Below are 9,249 nucleotides of genomic sequence, written 5' to 3'. Positions count from 1 at the left end.
CACTAAACATTTTCACTCAGTTGTGTAAATACCAAGGAGCAGGACTGCTGAATCATATGATATACGAATGTTTAGCTTTGTAAGAAACCACCAAACTATTTTTCAAAAAGGCTTTTACAATTTTACATTCCCACCAGCAAAGGATAAGAGTTTGTGTTGCTCCAGATCTCTGCTAGCATTTGGTATCCTCCGTATTTTTAATTCGGGCTAATAGGTGTGTAGAGGTATCTCCGTGTTTTAATTTGCAATTCTCTAGTGACATATGGTAAGCATCTTTTCATACACTTATTTGCCATCTGTTCATTTTTGATAAGGTGTCTGTTCAGATCTTTTGCCCATTTTTATAATTGGGTTGTTTGCTTTCTTATTGAGTTTTAAGAGGGTTTTTTGGATATTTTGGACAAAGACCTTTATCACATATGTATTTTGCTAATGTCCTCTAGTCTACGGCTTGCCTTTCTATTTTCTTAACAATGCCTTCTCCAGAACAGAGGTTTTTACATTGTAATGAGTACAATTTGCCAACTTTTTCTTTTGTGTGTTGTGCTTTAATGTGTATAGAAACTCATCACTAAACCCAAGCTCAGCTAAATTTTCTCTTATTTTTAAAATATTTATTTATTTATTATTTATGATAGACATAGAGAGAGAGAGAAAGGCAGAGACACAGGAGGAGGGAGAAGCAGGCTCCATGCCAGGAGCCTGACACGGGACTCGATCCCGGGACTCCAGGATCGCGCCCTGGGCCAAAGGCAGGCGCCAAACCACTGAGCCACCCAGAGATCCCCTAAATTTTCTCTTATATTATTTTCTAGATGTATTACAGTTTACATTATATATTAATATCTATAGCTATTTCCCATGAAAAGTCTATGACTTTTTTTAAGTCTATGACTTAAAGTCTATGATAATTTTTTTGTTGTATGTTGGTGTTCACGTGTTCCAACACCGTTGTTGAAAAGATGATCCTTTTCCCGTTGAATTGCTTTTGGCCCTTTGTCAAAAGTTAGTTGATTATATCTGTGTGAGTCTATTTCTAGGCTTTCTTTCTGTTTCAACATAGCTCTTCATTTTCCATTACCACACTGTTAATTACTGTAGATTTATAGTAAGAACTTAGTTCAGATAGCATCAGTCATCTGACTTTGTTCTTTTTCTTCAGTATTGTGTTCATTATTCTGGGTCTTTTTTGAGTCTCCGTATAAACTTTAGAATCTGTTTTCAATATCCAAAAAATCATTTGCTGGAGTTTTGATTTGTGTTGCTTTGAATCTATATATCAAATTGAGAAGAATCGACATTTTAGCAACATTTTCTTCATATCCATTGACGTAGAATACCTCTCCATTTACTTACATTTTCTTTGGGTTTTTAAATTAGAGTTTTACATTTTTCTTTTCTACCTTTTACTTAATTTTCTTGTCTTCAGGCTAGGATTTCTAGTATGGAGATAAATAGAAATGGTGAAAATAGACTCCATGCGTTTTGCCTAATTTCTTACCAGTAAGAATGATATTAGCTTAGGTTTTTATAAATATTCTTTGTCAATTTGTGGAAGTTCCACTTTATTCCCAGTTTTCAAGAGATTTTACTGTGAAATGTTAATAGATTTGGGCAAATACTCTTTCTGTATCTATCAATGATTTTTTTTTCTCTTTAGCCTATTGATGTCATGGATTATATCACTTGATTTTCAAATATTAAAAAGCTTAGCATGCTCAGATTGTATTCAATTTGGTTATTGTATATCATTGCTTTTACACATCGTTGGGTTGAACTTACTAATATTTTCTTTTTTAAGATTTTATTTATTTATTCATGAGAGACAGAGAGAGAGAGAGAGAGAAAGAATGGCAGAGACATAGGCAGGGGGAGAAACAGGCTCCCTGCAGGAGCCCAATGCAGGACTCCATCCTAGGATCCCAGGATCACGACCTGAGCCAAAAGTAGACACTCAACCACTGAGCCACTCAGGCATCCCAGTAATATTTTCTTGATTATTCTTGCATCCATATTCATAAAAGATTTTCTCATTCCAGTATAATTATATTAGTTTTGGGTGTACAAAATGATTTAACAATTCTATACATTGTTCAGTGCTCAGTGCTCATCAAGAGATATTTTTTTAAGATTTATTTATTTATTTATTTATTTATTTATTTATTTATTTATTTATGATAGACCTAGAGAGAGAGAGAGACAGGCAGAGACACAGGAGGAGGGAGAAGCAGGCTCCATGCCGGGAGCCCGACGTGGGACTTGATCCCGGGACTCCAGGATTGCACCCCGAGCCAAACCGCTGAGCCACCCAGGGATTCCTGCATCAAGAGATATTAATCTTTAATTTTTTTATCCTAGAATATTTCTGTTTGGTTTTAGTAATACTGACCACATAAAATGAATTAGGAAGTGTTCCCTCTGCTTCTACTTTCTGGAAAAGATTTTAGAGAATTCACTTATTTATTTGACAAATGTTTGGTAGAATTCTCCAGGGAAATTATTTGTGCCTAGTGCATTCCTTTTGTGGAACATTATTAGTTATTGATTCAATTTATTTGCTAGATATAGGTCTATTTCTACTTGTCTGATTTTTAGTAGGCTGTATCTTTCAAGGAATTGATCCACTTCATCAAAATTATTAAATTTGTGAGCATAAGGTTATTTATAATATATATTATTGTGTTTTTGTCCCTGGGATCAATAGTGTTAGCTCTTCTCACATTTATGATTTTAAATAATTTGTGTATTCTCTCTCTTTTTTTTTCATGGAGCATAGTCAGAAGTTCACCAACTTAGTTGATTTTTGTCATTGTTTTTGGTTTTGTTGATATTCTTTAATAATTTATTGTTATCAATATCATTAGTTCTTGCCCTAATTATTGTAATTTATTTTCTTTTCCTTTATTTTTTAAGAAAAGGATGGAATTTAATCTTTATTTACAGGACACTGCAAGATAGGAGATTCCACATAGAAATAAGAAATCCATTGAGAGGAGGAGCTTTATACAGTTTGTACAGTTTGGAAATGGTCAAGTATAGTTTTGTTGTAAAAAGTACTTCAATAACAAAACACATTTAAAAAGAATTCTTAGTAGAGAAACAGTACGGCAAACTTGTACCAAACAGAGTACACAGCAAATAACTTTCTGCCTCTGCTGTACAATCTAAAAGTTAAAGGTCCCAGGAGTGCCATCCTGAACTTGGAATGTATAGCCTTCAAATGTAGTTTCGGGCACAACATTCTGATCTTCCTCTTCCTCTACAGAGAGATACTTCTCAATTAAGTTTAAAGAAGCTTTGTACACAGACAAATTTTCATGGTTTTGTAGAGCTTCAATTTTGTCCAAATCTCCACGTTCTTCAACTATTATACTAAGTGTCTCAGTTTCACCTAGTTTCTCAGCAGCCTGGAAGATGTTTGAAATGGTATCCAGAATAACCAGAATAATTTTGGTATCTTTTGCAGTTAAGAGGTTCATCAGTGGTTCTATTATAACACAATGAATGAGGTATACAATCTGTTCAACCATTCCTCCACTTGTATAGCTGGTCACAGCCCAAACAACTTCCTTTTGTGTTTTAAAGTCTGCCTTAGAGAGAACACCAAACAGGAATGGGACTAATCCATGATTCACAACTTGCTGTATCTGGTCCTGGCGACCAACTGTGATTTTAACATCGTCCATGTAGCTTCCTTCTGAATATTAGTTTTGGGGTTCATTAACAAGCTGGGAAAGACAACAAGTGCTCCTGCATCTGTTACAACCTGAGTCTGTTCATTTGTCTCAGTGATAATATTTCCTATGACTCTTAGCGCAGGAGTCACAATGGGCAATTCAGTAGCTCCTAGAAGCTTCACAAGTTGGGGTATGACTCCTGTTTTCACAATTTCAATCCATTCATTTGGACCACCAGTAAGATAGGAAATGGCCCAGCAGGTATCTGCTAATACTTCCGGATCATCATGATGCAGGAGATGAACTAAGGTAGGAAGAATCTTCTCAACTGCATCTTACCAGGGTGTAGGATTCTTGTTGCGACAAAGGTTTGAAAGGGTCCAAGTAAGGGTACATAAGTAACCACATGCTAAATATGACATATCAGGAACTACAAGGAGAGCCAACAGTGGGTCAACTGCACCATACTTGATAACTAATCAAGTCTCAAAAAACTGAACCATCACCTGTAATGTTTCCTAGAGCCCATACAGCTGGTTCACTAATGTGGGCATGGAAAGATGACAATAGAGAAATGAATGCTGGGACAGCACCTCCATCTACCACAGCCTTGGTCTGTTCTGATGTCCCAGAAGCAATGTTAGTGGGCCCAAGCACATTAAAAGTGAATAGGACTACAATCAGTTCTGCCCAAGAAGGACACAAATTTTGAAATCAAACCAGCCTGGATTATGTTGTCTATGGGGGGCTGTTTTTCCCTAGAAAATAGTTTCCTAGCAACTTGAGTAGCCTGGAGGTGACTTTCCAGATTGTTGTTATTTATGCCTTTGACAATGTCATCAAAAGACCTATTTACAGTGCCCTTGTTGTTGCGGTTGTCCTGCAGTGGAGAGGTAGCATCACCAGTAAATGAGCTTACATTTCTCCTTTTCAGCATCTGGTCATCCTTCTTAGCTTTCCTCAGCTCCACATTATCTTCTATTCAGCGCTGCCTCATTTTGTACTGTCTTTCTCCTTGTTCTTGAATCTGTTAAAGCGGGCAGCTGGTGAATTAATATTCTCATTGGTGGACATGGTTATGAGACAAAGGGAGAAAGCTGCACGGCCGGCTCAGGCTTCCGCAGGAGACGGTGCCAAGCAGGTAGGCTGCCGGTCAGCTGCCCTCAAAACGCCCACCACGGATCAGCCCAAAGATGGTGTGGCTATAATTTATTCTCTTTTGCATACTTGGGATTTAATTTCCTTGTCTTCTTCAATTTCCTAAAGTAGAAACTTAGATTACAGATTTTAGATTTTATTTTTCTAAAATATATTAAATGCTATAAATTTCCCTCCATGCATAACTTCTGTTAGATCAAACAAATTTGGTAAATAATATTTTTATTTTCATTTAGTCTAAAATATTTTATATTTACCTTGAGATTTCTTTTTTGATGCATATGTTACTTAGAAGTGTGTTGTTTAATCTCCAGGAATTTCAGGACTTATCAGCTGCTCACTCTCTGTAATTAATTCCCAGTGTAATTCTATTGTATTCTGAGAGCACATGTTGCATCATTTCTATCTTTTAAGTCTGCTAAGGTGGCCCTTAGCAAATGTGGTCTATCTTGGTGAATGTTCCATGTGCACCTGAGAGGAATAGGCATTTTGTACTTGTTGGAAGAAGTATCTTATAAAGATCAATTAGATCCAATTGATTGATGATGTTCCATTCAACTATATCCTTAGTCGTTTTTACCTGCTGGATCTATCCATTTCTATTAGAAATATGTTGAAGTTTCCAACTGTGATAATAGATTTACCTATTTTTCCTTGCAGTCTACCAGTTTTTGCCTTAGATGTTTGGACACTGTTTTGCTAAATGCATATAAACTAAGGATTGCTATGTGTTTTTAAGGAATTGACTCATTCATCAATATATAATGTTCCCTCCATCCCTCTTCATTTTTCTTGTTCTGAAGTCTGATTTGTCTGAAATTAATATAGCTACTCATTATTATTATACTATTATTGTTGTTATTGTTGTTGTTAGGATAGTATCTCTTCACCATCTCTTTAGTTTTAATCTCTCCATCTTTATATCTGGGATTTCTGTTAATATGTAGTTGAACCTATTTTTATTGTCCACTCACAATCTTCATCTTTTAGTTCGTGCATTTAAACCAGGCACATTTAGTATGATTATTAATATATTTGGATTGATATCTACCATATTTGTCCCTGTTTTCTATGTTGCACTTGGTTTTTTTTCTTTCTTTTTTTATTTAGGTAAAACTTATTTTTTGTTGTTGTTAAAAGATTTTATTTATTCATGAGAGACACAGGGAGAGAGTCAGGGACAGAGGCAGAGGGAGAAGCAGGCTTCATTCAGGAAGCCCATCGGGGTCTCCATCCTGGGACCCTGGGATCACTCCCTAAGCCAAAGGCAGATGCTCAACTGCTGAGCCACCCAGGTATCCCTGAGGTAAAAATTATATAACAAAATTAACCTTCAACTAATTCAAACTAGCAGAAAGTAAATTTCACAGGATAAATATATTCATTTGTGTTTAATTTTTAACATATATATCACAAAGCCCTAAAAAAGTAATTGGAATGCATTAAATGTTTAATAATATTTTCTTATGTAAATGCACATGCGTGTAATTGAATTTGGCAAATAATGAGAACAGAAAGACAGATGGAGCTACTTGATATTGAACATTGAAGACCATGGTAAAGAAAAAAAAAAGTTTCTTCTATGTACAAGAAGCCATTGACAATTTAAAGCAAATGAGTGACATGGTCCAATTTCTGTTCTTAAAAAAAAGGATTAGTCAGACTTTTATATAGAGAATATATAGTAATGGTCCAAGAAAAGGAAGCACAAAAAGTGCTAAAAGTTAGGAGGCTACATGATAGCCTAGATAAGAGATGACGGTGACTTATATTAATGTGGAGAGATAAGCATAAATTCACAGACAGCTAGGATGGCAGAGTAGTAGGAGGACCCTAGATTTGTCTCATCACTCAAACACAGCTAGATAAATATCAAATCATTCTGACTACCTGAGAAATCAACTTGAGGACTGACAAAACAAACTGCACAACTAGATGGAGAGGAGAGGCCACATCGAGGAAGGGTGCAGAGATGTGGTTTGGGGGAGAAATGGATCACACATGATGTAGAAGGGAAGGAGCCCTGGTCATGAAAAAAGGCAAGAGAGAGTAGAGTGCACAAAAATGCACACAAGAACACTTCCCCCAAAGCCATTGGCTGGGAAAATGAACAGGGCTGATTTTGGTGAATTTTTGCAACCAGTGGGGATCAAAGACTAGGTTTCTAGAAGTCTGCAGACTTGGCTAGTATAGGCCACTGAGGGCTCTGGCCTACTCCTAGAGAGAAGGCAGGCACATAAGCAATCCCAGGGCAGATGGTGCAATTGGGGATCACCTGAAGTGCACAGGAAGAGACTAAATTCTTCTTGGAGTACATCTGTGAGAGGTGACATTGCCTCTCTGGGAACAAAAGAGCCGGTGAATGTCATTTCACCCCTCAGCCCCTCAGCATAGGTGCAAAGACACCTGCTGAAAGTGGCTATCCAAATGCTGACCGTTTAGTCTACTTTGCTCCAAGTCCCATGCCCCTGTGCTCTGTGCCACCTCCCTTCTCAGTCACACCTTCATCCATCCCAGCACAGTCAGGCCCTCACCCAGAAGACCAACACTGGTCCCTGCCACACCAGCTCCCTAAAATTTGGAGTTTTAAAAATCAGCAGGCTTGGCAAGGATAGAGCCAAAGTGCACTGCACTGCTCCAGGCAGACAAGCAATGCAGAGACAGCAAGAAAACAGTGATCTGAAAAATGCCTAGGATGCAAGAGAGGAAATTATTCACTCTTCTGGAGTACTTCTCTAAGAGCAGCAAGTAGAGGGTCCCCTCTCTGAGAACAAAGGAGCTGGCTATGGCATTTCCTTCCCCCACCCCCCAGCATAAACCAGTTTTGGTAAACAGCACAGCATCAACACTGGCTGCCTAACCCATTTATACTAATTCCCACCTCCTTGCCTTCTGCTAGTACTGCATTTCTCAGGCAAGTGTGCCTAAGAATCAGTGCAGGGGACCCCTCCCCAAGAAGACCAGCACAAACCCCTGCATGCACTATGTCTATCGACCAGAGTTCTACAAGGCTTCAATTTTACTGGAAGTAGCATCAGGTCTCATTTAACAAGCAAATGAGAGCACACTTAATTAAAACTTGCCACACTCTGACCAACATCCGAACACTGCCCACTACAGACAAGGGGAACCTCAGCTGACTGACCTGAGGGATTGAGCAGCCAAATCACAACAGCAGAGCATATGCAGCACACATCAGAGAAACTCCCTGAAGTGTCAGGTCCTAAACATTTTAAGACCTTTTCTTCATAAAGCCATTACTCACAGGAGCAGGAAACATAACAGACTTTTTTAATACATGGAAGAAGACATTAGATTTTTCTATTACATAGAAAAGAAAGAACAACAAAAGATCATATCCGGAGATCTAATCAAAACAGATAAGAGTAGTAATATGGCTGATGGAAAATTTAAAATAACAATCATAAGGATACTCATCAGGCTTGAGAAAAGTATGGAAGACATCAGGGAGACCCTTACCATACAAATAAAAGAGTTAAAAAAACAATCAGGCAGAAATGAAAAATATAATAACCGAGATTCAAAACCAACTGAACATAATGATCATAGGCATGGAAGACGTATAGGAATGGATAAGTGACATATAAGATAGAATTATGAAAAATAATGGAGCTGAACAAAAAAGAGGAAGAAGAACCATGAAAGTAGCCTTATGGAACTCAATGACTCTTTCAAATGTGATAACATTTGTATCATAGGATTCACACAAGATAAAAGAGAAAAAGAGAAAGGAGGTTATTTGAGGAAATTATAGCTGAAAACTTCCCTAATTTGGGGAAAGACAGACATCCACATTCAGGAGGCACAAAGAACTTCCATAAAAATCAACAAAAGCAGGCCAACACCAAGATATATTGCAGTTAAATTTGCAAAATATAGTGATAAAAAAATATCCTAAAAGCAAGAAGACAAAAGAAGTCCCTGACTTATAGGGAAAGATCCATAAAACCAGCTAGGAGATCTCTCCACAGAAACGTGGCAGGCCAAAAGAGAATAGCATGAGATATTCAATGTGCTGAACAAGAAAAATCTGCAGCCAAGAACATTCTATCCAGCAAGGCTATCATTCAGAATAGAAGGAGAGATAAAGAGCTTCCCATACAAACAAAAACTAAAGGAAACTAAAAGAGTTTGTGTCCACCGCACCAGCCCTGTAAGAAATATTTAAAGGGGACTCTTTGAGTGGGAAGGAAAGACAGAAGTGACAAAAACAAGAAGGGAGCAGGGAAAATCTCCAGAAACATCCCCAGAACATGTAATAAAATGGCACCAAGTACATATCTATCAATAATTACTCTGAATTCAAATGAACTAAACACTCCAATCAAAAGACATAGCGTGTCAGAATGGATAAAAACAAGATCCATGTATGTGGGTCTGCCTACAAGAGACT

General features: G+C 37.5%; 1 pseudogene; it reads right to left on the bottom strand.

Annotated features, from left to right (window-relative positions):
* Window positions 1-3,111: 3,111 nt before the first annotated feature.
* LOC144297648 (importin subunit alpha-1 pseudogene) lies at window positions 3,112-4,798 on the bottom strand (annotated as a pseudogene).
* Window positions 4,799-9,249: the final 4,451 nt, after the last annotated feature.

Source organism: Canis aureus, chromosome 25 (genome assembly GCF_053574225.1).
Source record: "Canis aureus isolate CA01 chromosome 25, VMU_Caureus_v.1.0, whole genome shotgun sequence".
NCBI lineage: Eukaryota > Metazoa > Chordata > Mammalia > Carnivora > Canidae > Canis > Canis aureus.
This window is presented reverse-complemented; position numbering and strand designations above follow the sequence as displayed.